The 17,592-nt window shown below is 40.8% G+C and overlaps 1 long non-coding RNA gene across 3 annotated transcripts in view; it reads left to right on the forward strand.

The window, feature by feature from the left end:
* The window catches only part of LOC108585844, a 36,270-nt gene extending 18,946 nt beyond the window's left edge, over positions 1-17,324 (forward strand). For 2 of the 3 annotated variants that reach the window (XR_002521947.2, XR_002521948.2), the window contains exons 2-5: positions 5,451-5,589; positions 15,053-15,218; positions 16,062-16,143; positions 16,872-17,324. This is a non-coding gene — a long non-coding RNA (uncharacterized LOC108585844). Of the gene's footprint in view, positions 1-5,450; positions 5,590-12,778; positions 15,219-16,061; positions 16,144-16,871 lie in introns of those variants that run through there. The other variant, XR_002521949.2, reaches the window with a different exon arrangement.
* Positions 17,325-17,592: the final 268 nt, after the last annotated feature.

Genomic DNA, 17,592 nt, shown 5'->3' on the forward strand with positions numbered 1-17,592 from the left:
TGAGGACTTTGGGTTCTCTCAGGGTAGAGCCACTGCAGGGTTTTGTGCAGAGGAGCAGCTGCCTCGTGTCTTTACAGTCTCTCTGGCTGCTCTGTGGAGGCCAAGGTTGTGTCAAGGTTGAAAGCAGGCAGACCGATGAAAGGCTGTTGCAATATTCCAGGCAAGGGATGGTGGCTTAGACACAGTGTCCAGGGTGAAGGAGCTGCCTTTCTCCTGACACAGTTCCTCTCTCATCCACTTTCCTCTCTCAGCTGATGACATGTTTATAGAATCTCTTACAATTAGTTCCTCCTTGGTAAAGTGGCCTTTTCTTTCCCCCCTCTGTCCATTGGCTCAGGTCCTCACTCCTCTCCTCAGCTGCTCTGCATCACCCACTCCAATCCTGGCCCAGAACTTTGTATCTCTGACCTCTTCTGTGGCCCTGTTTTGTGTCCAGGCCTCACCCACAGCAGCCTCAGAGCTCTCTCTTGCCCCCCTGTCCTGGTTGGTTGGTATTATATTCCCTGACAACCATTTTCCCCGTTTCACCTAATCTGTGGGATATTGCAAAACAAAAAGACACAAATGGGCTAGCTAATGCATGAATTTGGGAACAAAACAGGGGCTCCTACCATCCATCCCAAATCCAGGAGGATGGCAAACTCACTCCCAGTTTTCACTTCTTCCAGCCAGGGACCATCAGTGCTTGTCTCAAGGGGTTGTCCTATCAGTCAATGGGACAACACATGGGACATTACATTGCAGCAAGAATGTTACATAGATGATAGGGAAAGGGAAGGAAGAAGATGTTCAGCACACATTATATGTCATGCACTTTGTCTCCAGTATGTTATGGAACTGTCACAAGGACTCTGTGGGTTGGTTCTAGCATTCATTGTTAACTAGATGAGGGAATGAAAAATAAAACAACTTGCACTGAGCCTGCAGTTGACTCCAGTCATGAGGGTGTGAGCAACCTCCAAAGTAGAAAGATGTTCCATGTCTGGAGAAGACAACAGATTCCTTGTTTAAAAAGGAAAAATACAATATTAAAAGGATGGCTTGGTTTCTCAGGCTTGGGTGTGACTTAGTCATCACATTAAATCACCTGTGTCGCCAGAGCTTCAGCCAGTGCCAGGTTGTGGAGAGGTGGGCACCCAGGCCAGGGTTCCCACTGCCTATTCCAGGCACTTCTCCTTGGCCCACATAAGGAAGGGGTATGTGAGGGTATGTGAGTGCTTTCCCATGACACCAAAATGCAACTAAGCAGAAAGGATGCATGGCTTGGGGCTGGAAAAACATTTACAACAACCTGACAATGGAATCCATTTGTCCAGGTCTAGCCAGGTTTGGCAGGTGAGGCAAGAGTCCCACCTAATGATACAAGAGCTCCTTTTCATCATTTGTGGTTGGGTTTTCCCCCACCGCCAAGGAGGTGCAGGGTGCATGGGCAGGGGGAACTACGCCTGTGGTGCAGGAATGCACTGAGAAGGTGCTGCCCAGGTAGCCCTGCCCTGCATGTGTGAATCACCCAGTTAGAAGGCCATTACTGGTGGGTTTGCATCTTGTCAGCATTTTACAAACTGGTAATTCTCTTGCCCAGAAAGTGTCTCCCTGTTGCCAGAGTCTGGAAATGCGGCCAAAGAATTTGGCATTTTCAAAGCCAAGAGCCTTCTTGTTTCCTCTATCATAGGGGCTTTCTGACAGCTGGCGGAGTTGTGGCTTTGAGGGTGAAATTTTTTTTGTCAACTTGGCTAGACTATGGTGACCAGTTGTTTGGTAAAGCATGAGTCTAGATGTTCCTGTGAAGGTACTTTGTAGATGTGATTAATATTTACAATCAATTGATAGTAAGTAAAGTAGATTATCATTCATAATGTAGATGGGCCTTGTCAAATCAGTTGAAGACTTTCAGAGTGAAGACTAAGGTTTCCTAACAAGAAGGGATCTCTGCCTAGAGACTGCAACATAGAAATCCTGCCTATGTTTCCAGTCTTCAATCTGAAGACTGCAATATTTCTTACCTGATCTCCAGCCTGCTTGCTTGCCTGATCGATTTTGAACTTGCCAGCTCCCACAGTGGTGTGAACCAATTTCTTAAAATAATCCTTCTGTCTCTCTCCTCCTTGCCTCTACATAGGTAGAGTCATGTATCACATAATGATGTTTCAATCAACAACTGCGTATATGATGATCTTAGAAGATTATAATGGAGCTGCCCTACACAGGTGTACAATATTTAAATGTTTCATATTGTGTTTATGCTGTTTCTTTCTATGTTTGGATACATAAACACTTAATGTTGTGTTACAATTACTTACAATATTCAGTACAGTCACATGCTGTACAGTGTGTAGCCTAGGAGGAATAGGCTGTACCATGTAGCCTGTGTATGTAGTAAATTATAGCATCTAGGTTTTTGTAAGTATACTCTAATGTTTACACAATGACAAAATCATCTAATGATACATTTCTCAGAGCACATCACTGTCATTAAGTGACAAATAACTATAATGTGTAAGTGTGTGGGGTATGTGGATACATACATATACATGCATATGTGTGTATATATAAAATATATACATATATTATATATAAAATATGTATATATTATATAATATGCATATATAATACATGCATGTATAATATATAATATGATATATACATATATTTATATTATGTATATATGTATATTATATATACATATATTATATATACAATATATACATATATTATATAAAATATAGACATATAATATATAATATAATATATATTATATATATAAAATATACATATATTTTATATATACACACACGTGCACACACACACACACACCGTTTTCCCTTGGCATCTGTGGGAGATTTGTTTCAGGACCCCCTGCAAATATCAAAATCTATGACTTCTCATGTCTCTGATGTAAGATGGCATAGGATTTGTATATAACCTACAAACATCCTGTGGTATACTTCAAATGATCTCTGAATTACTTATAATATCTAGTACAATGTACATACTATGTAAATAGTTGTATTTTTTTTTAAGGTTTTATTTTTATTGTTGTATTGTTATTTTTTATTGCTTTTATTCTCTGAATATTTTCCATCTGCAGCTGGTTGAATCTGCAGTTATATATAATAATTATAGAATCTATAATATATATAATATAATTATAATAATATGTGACATTGCTATATACAATATAATAATATGAAATATCTATATGGATATCTGAACTACTGAAGTATTGTAGTTTGGGAACTGTGAAAACTTCTTCAGGACTCCTGAAGTCCTTCAGAATTCTAAAATTTCAAGCATTCCTCATTTGCACATACGGATGCTGGAACCCTGCCTTGAGTCAGGCTTACAGTCTGGTACCTGGTTCAGGAGCAGGATGTGACCAAAGAGTAGAATCTTAGCCAGTGAGGCTTCCCTCTGTAGACTTGCTCAGCTGCCTCCTGTGGGGCCATGGCTCCAGGGAGCTGCACAACTTGCTTCTCTGCTTGTCTTCTGAATCTGTCCTTCCAGACTCCTGGCAGAGGTGATGGACTGCCCAAGTGATACTGTTTCTGTATTACTGCTTATTGTTTTTGTTTTTGAGATGGAGTCTCACTCTGTCACCCAGGGTGGAGTGCTCTGGCGCAATCTCAACTATTTGCAACCTCCACTTCCTGGGTTCCTGCCTCAGCCTCCCTAGTAGATGGGATTACAGGTGACTGCCACCGTGCCTGGTTAATTTTTTTGTATTTTTAGTAGAGACAGGGTTTCGCCATTTTAGCCAGGTTGGTCTCAAACTCCTGACCTCAGGTTATCCGCCCACCTTAGCCTCCCAAAGGGCTGGGATTACAGGTGTGAGCCACCGCGCCTCCCTTGTTTCTCTATTATTTCTTGAGACACATTTATATCCAGGTAATCCTATAGTGGCCGTTATCCATCCATCCATCCATCCATCCATCCATCCATCCATCCATCCTTCCTTCCATCCTTCCATCCAGCATAGATTTATCCAGCACCTTCCTTCTACCGGCTTTTATTCTGGTTGCTTCTGGGGGAGGGCACATGAATGCACAGATAAGCTATTTTGGAGCTCTGTGGTCTAGAGAGGTCCTACCCTTGCGACCCACAGAGGGAAATTCTAATCTCCTTTTCCCCAGACAGCCTCGGCACTGCAGACCATCTCTTGTGTTCCTTCTTGCATCTCTTTGGATGCAGGAGCATGCTTAACAGCACTGTGGCTGACCACTGTTGCCATCCTTGGCTACACGTCTTCCTGTTCCATCTTGACAGTTGAGGGCCTAGGAGTTCTTCAGGGAACCCCCGCTGGGGTTTGCAGTCATCTATCTCCCTTTCCCACTCCTCTCTGGAATTGCGCTTGCTAGTAGGAACTGATGCTGACCCATCCCTTTCCCTGATCCTCAGGCTGTTTGATCATGACTATATTTCTTGAAGATTCCTTTTCTTCCAGTGTGACCTTTTTGAGGACCAGCCCCAGCCTGGAGGCCCAGACAGAGCTCTAGAGTAGGAGCATCTGGATAGACACATCTGCTATCCCATTAGTCTTACTGCTCCCACTTCGCTCTCAGGCTCAGGCTCTTGCTGCTCAAATACACCATGGCACACCTGAATCTATGGGTGATGGCACGAGCCACACTTCCTGGTCTTGTCCTTCCCTTCTGGATGTAACTTCATGTCTCCCCGTTGGAAAAGAGATTGACATGAAAACCAAAATTAAAATACTGTAATAAGTGCCAGGAAGTGGTAGCTGTAGTGTTCTGTATGGCCTTCTGAGCCTGAGGCGGCAGCTCAGGTCAGGTTCAACAAAGGTTTGCTAGCGAAGGGGTGGGTAATATGAAATCTGAGTGGTCAAAAGGAGTCAGAGTGATTAAATGGATGGTGGGGAAAAGAGTTTTAGACAGAGTGAACACCAGCTGTGGCAGCACAGTGAGAAGACATTGAGATGTGGTCAAAAACCTGGAATCAGTTTGTGTAGCAGGAACACTGGGCAGGAGAGAGAAAACACCATGGGGACCTGGCGCTTTGGGAGGCCGAGGTGGGCAGATCACTTGAGGTCAGGAGTTCGAGACTAGCCTGGCCAATATGGTGAAACTCCATGTCTACTAAAAATACAAAAATTATCCAAGCATGATGGCACACACCTATAATCCCAGCTACTTGGGAGGCTGAGGCAGGAGAATTGCTTGAACCAGGAGGCAGAGGTTGCAGTGAGCCAAGATCATGCCACTGCACTCCGGCCTGGGCCACAGAGTGAGACTCTTGTCTCAAAAATAATAAATAAATAAATAAATAACACTATGAGGCTGTTTCTCATCCTGGAGTACAAAGAGAAGCACCTTAACTTGACTTTGTTTTCTCTAAGAAGTGAGACTTCTTTAGTGATGACGCTTTCTGGCACCCTGGCATCCTACCTGCGTAGGGTAAGATGGATACCTTCAAATTACCATTTCTTGTTCCAGTCCCTTCATACAATGAACCAGTTCCTAAAAATTTGCATTGCAAAATCATGAAGATACTGTAACTCCAATTGTGCTAACACTTACATGAGAAGGAAAAGAGGCTGGGAAGCACATATGCAAAAGGTGATCATTGGTTAAGGTGAGTGCTGTTTGGTTGATTTAATTCTTGGCTTTATTTTTTGTGTTTACTTTTGTTTTGTTTACTTAACTTTAGAATTATATTAAAAAATTACATTTGAGTTATATTCAAACAGCTCTCCCAACAGATATTCTGGGTCTAATTTCTAGGCTGCAGCATAAGATACTTATCCTCCAGGTGGAATTACTCTTGTTCTGTAATATATTAGCAGAGGCTCTATTAGGAAGTGATAAGACCACATACTAAGGTCTCCAGGAATATAGGGGATTTTTCTACCAGTGGCAAGGAGTGTTATTCCAGATCAAGCTAATAACTTTGCATTCATGGCACCCGTTAGGGTGTCTTCTTTGTGGTGATTGCTAGTTTAGAAAATGGAAGGAAAATTCAGCAAGGCTGTTTGTGATGTGGCTGCAGAATTCCCTGATGGCTGAGGGTCCCAGAAAGCTGTGTGTCCAGCATACAATATCCTTTGTTTAAGCATCTGCATCTTTCCCCCAAGCAGGCTGTCAGCAAGGCAGTCATGCCCCCTCTCTCACTCAGTTCAGGCAGGAATCGAAGCACAATTTGGTCTCTTTGTCATTTCAAAAATCAAACCTGCCTAGGGACTGAGTTCCAGCAGCAGCTGTTTTTGCTTTATGTTTTATTTAAAGACATTTAATTTTGAGTCCTGTATGTTTTCAATGATATTTTTAATTTTTGGTAGAGCAGACTGTATACATGTATAAAATACCCTTGATTTATATACAGCAACTCTTTCATTAGCTGACTTTTTTTAAGGATAAATGCAGATTAATGATCCTAATTAATAACTAAGTGATTATAGCTATTTATTGTTTTAATTATTTCTTAAAAATAGTAGTAACTAAATATCAAATATATTAAATTATAGTTTATGGCCAGCTTTGTGTCAAGTAGTTTACATACATTTTCTCATCAGGCTTTATAAGAATCTTATAAAGTAGATGGAGAAACTGATATTCATTTTATGAATAGAGTCTCAGAAAGGGTAAGTGGCTTGTTCAAGTTCTCATGGCCAATGAGTAGGGAAGCTGAGATTTTTAACCCAGGTATGTTTGATGCCACATAACATACATAATGTGATATTACATGTATACTGTATATGTATATTTATGTATGTGCATACCTGTATATTATATTATTTGTATGTGATACCCAAACTTCCAAATCACATTTTCTTCTCGTCTCTTTCATTTTCTTTTTTCTCTGACTTTTTCTATCTCTTGGCCTCTTGGCTCCTTCCGATGGTTGACTAACCCTGCTGTCCTTCATGGGCTGTGATCTCAGAGGGCAAAGTGTTAAAGCATTTCCCATCTTATGTGGATTTCCCAGCTCACCCATGCCAAAAGTGGACTGAGCTCCTGATCCTAATGCCAGAGGACCTGGGATCATATCTCATTTCTTTTCTGTTCTAGCCTCATATATTTGGGCAAGTCTTGCAGCTTCTCTGAGCCTCAGCTTCCTCATCTCATATGTTGGCTGAGGCTCAGAAGAGCTGGTGTCCTGTGTGCCTGCAAAAGTTATCATGAGGATTAAATGTGAGGATAGATGTGAAAGCAGTTTATGAGCTGTAAAGTGCAATGGTCACTCTGTCATGTTCTCTGGGCTGCACGTCCTCTGTCATGAGAGTTTATCTGGGAGGCAGGAAAGTAAGGAAAAAAGGAATTCCTGCAGAGCCAGCCCCACACATGAGCAGGAATTAGAAAGGTCATGTGGGATCCAGCAAAGCATCCAGGAGGCAGGATTAGTCATCATCCCAAGGCAGAGGCACTTGTTTGTTTCTACTCCAGGAATTTGTCATCATCGCAATTCCGCCACTCCCTGACTCTGCTTATTCTGAACCTGCCATTACTATTCAGCTTATTTCTATTCCTATCTCTCAGCCTTGTGGCTTTTGCTGCCTCATACCATTGTCTGTCTCCATCTTTTGCGCTCAGCCTCCTCTCTGAGTTAGTTCTGCCTTTGTTTCTGTTAAGGACCGCTGACTCATTCTGTAGGTCTCACACTTCTACTGCCCAGGGAGAAGGTTCAGTTTGCTATCATCAGTGTTGTGCTGGTAAATGTTTAATAATTGGTTCTCTGTGGGAGGCTGGGTGGGGATACGGGAAACTCTGACACCTGTGTGTTGCCAATTTCCTTGGTACAAATACTCGCATGAGAGATGGTTTCAAGATGCCGACATAATGTCACTTGGCTCCTCAAATCCTGAAAATGGAACAGTTGGAGCCCATAAGCTAGCATAAGCCAGCTCCAGCATATCACTATGAGCCCTGTCTGCTGCCTCATAGCTGCTGGTCAGTCCAGCGATTGGCTGGTCTTGAACTGGGGTCCCATCCTGGTCCATTTAGCTGTGGTCAAGGTATCAGGATTATACATTTAACCTCTCTCTGAAAGTCCTGTGGACATGGGAACTTTCCAGTTTATTTGTTTGACTCTCATTTTACAGATGTCTCTGTGACTTCAATAAAATAAGGGGAGAGATAGAAAAGGAGGGTAAGTAAATAGAAATTAGAAAATGATTAATGCCACAATAAAGGTGTAAAAGATGTAAAATGAGAGTTCAGAGCCAGGAAGTGTCACTTTCCAGTCAGTGGCAAACAAGGAAGACTTTATGCAGCAGATAACATTTTAACAGAGACTTCAAGAATGATAGGGTTTGGAGAGGTAGAAATAGAGGAGAAGGTGTTCAAGACACAAAGAAAAAAGTTTGAACAGAAGTGTGCAGTGAGGAGGCATGGAATAGGTATGGAGTTAGTAAGCATTTCACTTTATTGGAGCAGAAAGTTTGTGAAGAGGAAAAAGTGATCCTATTATGAAGAAAAGTTGGACCGGGTATGGTGGCCCATGCCTGTAATCCTAGCATTTTGGGAGGTCATGGTGGGCAGATAGCTTGAGTTCAGGAGTTCCAGACCACCTTGGGCAACATGGTGAAACACTGTCTCTACAAAAAATATTATTTAAAATATTTATATTATAAATTATATTGTATTAGGTTGGTACAAAAGTAAGTGTGGTTTTTGCAATTATTAATACTTTTCATGGCAAAAACTCACTTACTTTTACACCAAACTAATACAAAAATTAGCCAGGAATAGTGGTGCACACCTGTGTCTACTTGGGAGGCTGAGGTGGGAGGATCACCTGAACCCAGGAAGTCGAGGTTGCGGTGAACCATGATCATGCCACTGCACTCCAGCCCAGGCAGTAGAGTGAGACCCTGTCTCCAAAAACAAAAGCAAAAACAAACAAACAAAAAAAAAAAAAAGAAAAGAAAAGAAGAAGAGAAAAGTAGAGGACTTTTGGGTGTGTCAAATAAGCCTGAAATATCTTATACTGCCTTTCTGAGGTACTGTTTGCAAATAAAAGTGAAATACAAAATACAAATTATAATGCTATTATCTATTATTTTTACATGAATCTATTGAAATAGAGTCTTGAGAGCTTATGAGAGTGAGGTTTTGTTGAGTCACATAAATTGGTTCTGATCCTCTATTTTTTCAAATAGATGATATTATCATGGGTATTAGTTCTTGCACTGAATGGTGTCAGCAAGTTGAGGCAGAGCATTGGTGAGAATAAGACTGGGCTGAATCTGGAAGAAGAGAGATCCTACCTTGTTGCCAACTCAAGACATGGGCAAGTCATTTCTTTGCCAGCCTTGGTCCATCCTCATGCCTGTAATCTCGCAGGGTGGTTATTTGATGGTTGCTTTCTTAGCCTTCCCACGTCTATAATCACATACATTTGACCTCTTCAACTTTATTTTAAATGAAGTCATTCATTATTTGAGGACTGGCAAAGAGTAAAATTCTCCATGCCCTCAACTTGGAGACTCTTCCCTTGAGAATGAGCTACAACTGGAATCACTGCCAAGGTTCATATGTCATGGGGGAGGAGAATTCTGGTTAACTGAATATCTTTGTTAAAGTGAAGATTAGCTAGCATGAACTATTTAAACCCTTGCTGTTAGCAATATATCTAGAGTGTGCTAATTAACATCTCTAACTTAGGAAAACAGGAAAATAAGAATTAAGAAATATATATATATATATATATATATATATATATATATATACCAGCCTCTGTGATAGTTACTAGGAAACAGAATGATAATAATGGCTATCATTTAGTGAACATTTTATTCTTTGCCAGATACTGTTCTGAGAGCTTTATGCACATCATCTCCTTCAACATTCCCAACAAATATAAAAACTAAGCAAACGGTTATAATACTTTGTAGTGGGCTGAATAGGGATCATCCAAAAATGGTATGTCCGTATGCACATCCCTGGACCTGTGGCCTTATTTGGGAAGGGGATGTTTGCAGATGTAATTAAGCATCTTGAGATGATGAGGTCATCCTGGATTATCCAAGATGGCCCTAAATACAGTGGCAAGTGCCGTTATAGGAGACACACAGGGAAGAAGCACACCGAGGAGGAGGCAATGGGACCATGGAGGCAGATATTGGGGTGATATAGCCACAAGCCATGGAACACCCAGAGCCCCCAGATGCTGGAAGAGACAAGACACAGATCATCTTCTACAGCCTTGGTAGGCATGGCCCTACCAACACCTTGATATCAGACTGTGGGCCTCCAGAATTGTGCAAGCATGAATTTCTGATGTTTCCGGCCACCAAGTTTGTGGTAATTTGCTACAGGAGCCATAAGAAACTAATAAATACCCATTTTACAAATATGAGAATGAAGCATAGAAGGGCCAATCAACTTACCTGAGATCTCACAGTTAGTAAGAAATGGCTGCAGGAGACTCACCTAGGCATCCTTAGAGTTTGCTTTCAACCTTAATAGACAACTGCACCTCATAATGTCTCTACCCCTAATGAGATATATAAGTGACCCAGTTACTCTGAAAAGTGCAATGGAAACTTGGGAAAGACATAGGGTGCAGCTATAGGAGCACAAGAGGGGCATATAACCCTGCTTTTGAGGGGAGGCATGAGTATCAGGGAAAATATCCTGAGGGAGGTGATGATATTGAGCTGATAAAGATTTTTTTTTTTTTTAATTTTAAAAAATTTTAAGTTCAGGGGTATGTGTGCAGAACGTGCAGGTTTGTTACATAGGTAAATGTATATCATGGTGATTTTGTGCATAGACCATCCCATCATCCAGGTATTAAGACCAGCATCTATTAGCTATCCTTCCTGATGCTCCCCCTCCTCCCCACTACTCTCTGACAGGCCCCATTATGTGTTGTTCCCCACTTTGTGTCCATGTGTTTTCATCATTCAGCTCCCACTTATAACTGAGAACATGAGGTATTTGGTTTTCTATTCCTGTATTAGTTTGCTGAGGACAATGACCTCCCGCTCTATCCATTTCCCTGCAAAGGACATGATCTCATTCCTTTTTATGGCTGCATAGTATTCCGTGGTGTATATGTGCCACAGTTTCTTTATCCAGTCTATCATTGATGGGACATACCATGTCTTTGCTATTGTGAATAGTGCTGCAATGGACTTACACATGCATGTATCTTTATAATAGAATGATTTATATTCCTTTGGGCATGTACAAGGAACTTAAACAAATTTACAAGAAGATTTTTTATGTTTTTTTTTTTAAGACAGTAAAGTGGGGATATTTTTCCAAGCAGAAGGAGCAACCAGAGCAGGTGAGAAAGAGCAGAGATGTTAAAAAGACTAAGTAGCTGGTCCTACATAGCAGGAAATTGTGGCCAATGTCTGGGAAGTCCTGACTTCAGATCCCATCTTCTTTCATGCTGCCTTCTGGACTGAGAGGCAGGAGTGTTCTTTGTGTCACGTCTTCCTCATTTCTTAGCTGTCTGACCTCTGCAAATTTGCTTAACCACCCTACACCTCAATTCCATCTGCTGTCAAAAGAGGGTAAAAATAATAGTGCCAGCTCTCTCTAACTCACATAAGACTCTGTGAGTAAAATCTTTGTAAATGGAAAGGCTTAGAAAAATATGAGTAATTGTTTATGTGATGAGCCTAAGTTTTTCTTTGGAATTTTATTTTTTGAGATAACCTTCCAGTTCAGCACAGTTTCTTGTGATTTGCTGATTTCCCCTAAAAGTCTAGTAACATAAGTTTTCTCATTAACAGTTTTTAAGATATGGGCTTATTTTAATATTCCTCTCCAAATCATTCCAAGCAGTTTTCAAATGTTTTTCTCAAAAGTCCTGTAAAAACTCAATCCATTGATCATGGATTTTCATTGGATATATGAACACCAGACCTATATTACATTTGCCTCATGAAAGGTGTTCAGAAACACTTTACATTAAATTTGGAGATCATAATAGAAGAGACTCCCAGCACCTCAACTGAACAACACAGGTTTGCTTTATTTTAGAATGTCAGCACCTAGGTGTGGACTATGTCTTCTCATTCTGCAAACTGCAATCCAGCACAGCCATGCGTCTTCAATGCAGAAAATGTGGGTGTTTACAATAGGGTGGTATTTGTTCCTCCCTAATCTCTATCCAATTTTACAATTAAACTTTTACCTTGAAAACCTAGCATGGCAAAATAAAGAGAACTATAAAGTCAGTCATAAATAAAAACCAGTCGCATATTTCAAAGACATGGGTGCCTGCATGTGCAATGTAAAGTCACATCATCTTGTATCCTGTCTTTAAAAAATTATGTAAGAAGTAACAAGGGGTAACAGAGCAGAAATAGTGAGAGGACAGTTGTGTAATTAGCAAACAAATCTCTTTTCTTGGAGGGGATATACTGTCTCTATTACATAACTCTGCCAAAGTCTCTACAAGGGTGATGAAGACAGTAGGGTACAGTGGAAGGAAAGTAACCTGGGAACCAGGCTATTTTGTTTTTTAATGTTCTTAAGCTCTTACGCTATTTGGCATTAGGTTTTTATTACATACAACTGTCCCTGTGGCTACAATAGTGGGTGTGTAGGGTAGAGGAGGGGGAAAATAAATTGAGTACATTCATTTGAGCTTGAAAAAGAAATCCAAATCCTAATGCCTTGGAATAGATCATCTCAATCTTTTAAATCATTCTAATTGGATATTTTTAGGCTGATTGTCCGCACTTGAACAAATCCCTGAGGTCAGGGTAATAGAGTCCTCACATGTGTTGCATTATTTGTTAACTCTGGTAGCCGGGATAAGGGAGTGGTCAGTATTGGTGAATCACAATGATTTGCTTCCCCAGTGGAAAAATGGGCTTTGTTTTCGGAAGAAGAAATGAGTGCTGGGCAGAGAAGGACATTAAATGTCCAGCAAATCTTTGAAACCCTATCAAGCCTTGATGGTAAGGATCCTACAGGATCCATGGTTGTTTCTGTGGTTCCCACTACATGCTCCCCATTCATTATCTCCCACCTGGAGTCACATCCTATTTTTTTTGTCATTGAGTGTTCAGCTCCCATTTCTTCACCTCTGTGGCACCTTCTCTGGCAGCTCTGATCCATAAAGGCTATTTTCTGTGATACAGCACTGTGCTTCACAGATCACCAGTCCACCATAGCTTGCTGAATCTGAATCTCATCCAATCACTTTTCCAGGTCATTTGCTTCCCTTAATGTGTCTCTCATTTCTTTCTGATTCTCCCTCTTCATTACCACCTTAGTTCATTCATTTCTTCTCACTTGGATAATTGTATGTTTTCTTCTTTGTGCCTCCAGCTAATTTCTCTTTATCTGCCATTTCTTTCAGGGCAATCTTCCCAAAAGGTACACAGCTCTGAACGTACCAACACTCTTTAAAAATCGGTAAGGTAGAGAGGAAGGTAGTGCTGAGTGAAACTGAAATCTGCTATGTGCTGGAGTTTTCCTTCTGGAAAGCTGACAGCACACCTCTGACCCTTTCCAAAGGGTCTGATGTGAAATATTGTGACAAAGTTGGAATCAACTGGCAAGTATTTCAATAAATGTGCTAATAGCATGCAACAATGGGAAGGTGCCAGAACTGAACTGAGGTGGTGAATTGAGGTACAGATAAGCAAGTACCGAGAAAAAGGAGGCAAGAGAAATGCCAAAACTGGGGTGATTCAAAGGAAGGAAACAGGGTTTGATGCTAATGGTTATTGTCTGGCTTATTTGAGTAGTTTTTAAAGGGAGAGGAAGGGAGAGGTGTGTACCTACCTGTTGGTACTGTGGTGTGCCTTTATTATGTTTGGACATCCAAGCAGACCGATTTATTTGTTCCCTAAGCAAATATTTATGGAGTACGTACTCTATGCTAAGCACTGTGTATCAGAAGTAACTGCATACATGAGCCTTGGAGGGTGATTGTGGTTGATATGCACGGACATGGGTGAAAGGTAAGAGACATATTTTTAACTTTGTATTTTCCGACACATCCAGCTGTGTGCTTTCTGCCAAGCAGGTGCTCAAAATAGGTTTACTGAGTTGAAAACCAATTCGTGCCACTAAAGGGTGTCTCATAGTCTCACAGGAATTAGGAAGGAGTGAGGAGCATCTTTAGTAAATAAACAATATGCTCATAGCACAAAAAAATACAACTTTGGGTTTGTTAGACTTTGCTCTGTCTTACTTATTAACTAGAACTCAAATTTCCTTCATGTGATTGTTTTTCTTCTCTTTCTTCTTCTTACTTTCCTAGTTTTCTTTCTGCAAAGTTCTCATCAACACGTTTCAATGAGTATAAATGAGGACTCCATGTCCCAAGAAACAGAGTAGCCAAGCAGTGAGGTGGCAGCGGGGAAGGAGTGGGGGAAAGAATGAGAGAGAGAGAGAGGGAGCGAGAGAGTTATGAAGTCTGAATCTCCTGGTGCTTGCCAAGTCTGCAGGAAATGACCTGATTGCATAAGAAAGATAGGATTGGTGATAAAAGTGCGGATAAATAGATGTGTGTGTGTGTGTATAAATATATGTATGTATGTATGTGTATGTGTGTGTATATAGTCAGAGTATGTTGCTTATAGGGATAATGAATGTCTTTGACCCTAACACTCCCTCACTGACAAAAAATAAAAAGGTGTTTTTGTCTATGACTGGTGTGGAAGTGGAGAACAAACATGCCAATAGCCATAGGATGGCGGTCTTGATCACAAGGGTGAACCAGCCTGGAGTGAATGGGATGGTACTGTGACTCTTGGTATTGGTATTCTTCATCCAAAAGTTGGTGTCCTGGGTCCTGGGCAGAAGCAGCAGCAGCAACAGGAGCAAAGAGAGGGTGATTCAGCGGACAAGGGAGACAGAATGAACATTTTGATGTCTCTGTTGACCAGAAATAGCAGCACTGCAATCTAGAGAGCAAAAGAGAAAAGGTGGAAATGTAAACTTCACAGCACCTATAAGACATTCTCCTAAGGCCCAGCAGCATTCTGGGAGCATGTGGAAATGCTGGGAGCAAGAGGGATCAAAGTTGTGTCTGGTCCTCTTTCTCCCTGGCTGGTGGGGCCTGGAGAGCAGCTGTTTTAATTAGAGTCATCCCCGAGGTCTGTATGAACTTCCTCTTCCAGGTGTATGGTGGACAAGATGAGCTAGAAGCATTTATACTGTGGAATATCTACATGCTGAATAAATCACAAAGAAACCATACTTGCCTGTGCATTGTTGAGCCCACAAGAAAGTAACGAATGTCCTAAAAACCACAACTCAAACAAATCGTGAGCTGACACAAGAGAGGTGAGTGATTGTGAAGGCAGAGTCATCCTGGGTAAAATGATGCAACAAGGTGCCTGAAGCTTTGAGGATTATTGATCGCACCAGGTATGAGAAAATAGATCCAGAGGTCATGCAAGAGGGAGGATGCTGGGCTTGAGATGCCCTCCTAAAGGTTCACTCTCACAGGGTCTAAATAATCAGTGAAAAGCTAGACTGAAGAAACAAACAAACAAAAAAAAGCGTGTGTGTCACTGCTGTGACTCTGGGTAGAATTTAATTAGTGACAGTACTAGTCGCCAGTGGAATTTGTTAGCTCTGGTACAGGTCTGTTCTCATATGGATCCAGGGTTACTTTAGTACCATCCATGAAGTCAGAGAAAATAAAGCCAATAACTTAAAGCATCGCTAGTTTGAGAGCCATTCCTATTGTCCAAAAATAGCAGATGCAGAGTACCTTGGGGAGTCAGCATCTTCAGCTTAGAGCCTCCAGGGTGCTCCCAGGTTAACTTCAGGCAAGTAAGAACTCTTAGGGAAAAATGACAAAACACACATGGAAGCAGGCCATCATGGATGAGAGTCAGTCTAAACAACTATGAACAGATTTTGACCCCTGAAGTCTTCAAATTTTATTCTGGTATTATCAGGTACAGAAGACATTCTACCTAAGAATACCATGTTTAAAGAAATAAAGAGAATAAAGATAGCAAGGAAAAATGGATTATCAAAGAATGAAAGGGAACTCTGGAGATAAAAATGTAATTATTAAAATTAAAATCTGATGAATAAAGAAGGGATTTATCATAAGGATGATATGACAGCTAACAGGTACATATCATTTATTATATACTAGACCTTGCTTTGCAGACACACTTGAAGAAAGGAGTGAACTGGAAGTTAGATCTGGAAAAATTACCTTTAGAGAGACCAAGAGAGAAAAAATATAAATGTGAGTACTGTGGCTCAAATTTACTAGTGTGGTATCTTAGACCTAAATTTTATAACCCATCTGAGTATTACTTTCCTCAGCTATAAAATGAAAACACAGAAGAGGTGATTTGGTGGATTTCATTGTAGGACTATTTTTGGAGTTTAGGTTTGTCAACCCTGAAAAAGTAAAGTACTAAGTAAGAGAGGGTGAGACTGACTTGAACTGGCCTCAATATTTTCTGTTTACATTTTTGGGGAATATTTTCTTGGCTTTTTAAAATTTCCACTGTTATGTAGATTTAGAAATTGCATGTATATTTGCCCAATTATAATTAATGCTTCAAAATAGCATTTTATCTTTTCCAAATCTATAAATGACTTAGAACCATCATGACTTGGGAAAAGAATGTCACAGACATCCCACAGCAGGCATTTTCTGTCCATCAGATCATATCATTTTCATGTACCATGAGTCACAGCAAATTCATACATTATTAGAAGCTGATTTAGTAAATGAATTATCATTTAAAAGCCCTCTTAGTTAGAACAACTTTAATGTTTATATCCTTCCAGGATTTAGAATCTTGAAAAACAAAATTCTGTTTTGGAATGCTGCCCATTTAATGGGATTGTTTGGACAACTGAAGAGATAATGGAATTATAGTTAGTCGCTCATAGTAGATACTTATCCCTTTCATTGTTTGTGGTTTGCAAATGACAAAAACAAACTCTTGCTTATTTAAGCAGGAAAGGAATTAAATGGAAGGAAGGCAAGGTGGAAATGCTCATAGAATTGGTAAGAAGACTGGAGAAACAGCCTTAGAAGGTGGGCAGAAACCACAAGAGGCAAGGCCCAGCCACCATCAACCAAGCCCCAGTCGATGAAGAAGCTGATTGGCATCTCTGAACTGGAAACTTATCACACACCAGTGGGTCCTTGAATCCACTTCTTTGACAAATGATCTCCATCACTATTGTGACTCTGAAGTCATCCACATAGTCTAGTGTAGGTCATATGCTGGAAACCTTGTGACTACAGGGCGGAGAGGGTATCTGGCCTCCTTTGGCTTCTGTCCTAACAGAATATTGATATTAATGCAGTCAAGATGCAGAACAATTTCTTCACAGTATTAGTCCATTCTCATGCTGCTATGAAGAAATACTTGATACTGGGTAATTTATAAAGAAAAGAGGTTTAATTGACTCACAGTTCCACAGGGCTAGGGAGGCCTCAGGAAACTTACAACTGAGGCAGAAGGGGGAGCAAACATGTCCTTCTTCACATGGCAGCAGAAAGGAGAAGTGCCAGCAGGGGAAATGCCAGACACTTGTAAAACCATCAGATCTCACTCACTATCATGAGAACAGCATGGAGGAAACCACCCCCATGATTCAATTACCTCCCACTGGGTCCCTCCCATAACATGGTGGCATTATGGAGATTACAAATCAAGATGAGATTTGGGTG

The sequence above is a fragment of the Papio anubis genome, chromosome 3 (assembly GCF_008728515.1).
Source record: "Papio anubis isolate 15944 chromosome 3, Panubis1.0, whole genome shotgun sequence".
NCBI lineage: Eukaryota > Metazoa > Chordata > Mammalia > Primates > Cercopithecidae > Papio > Papio anubis.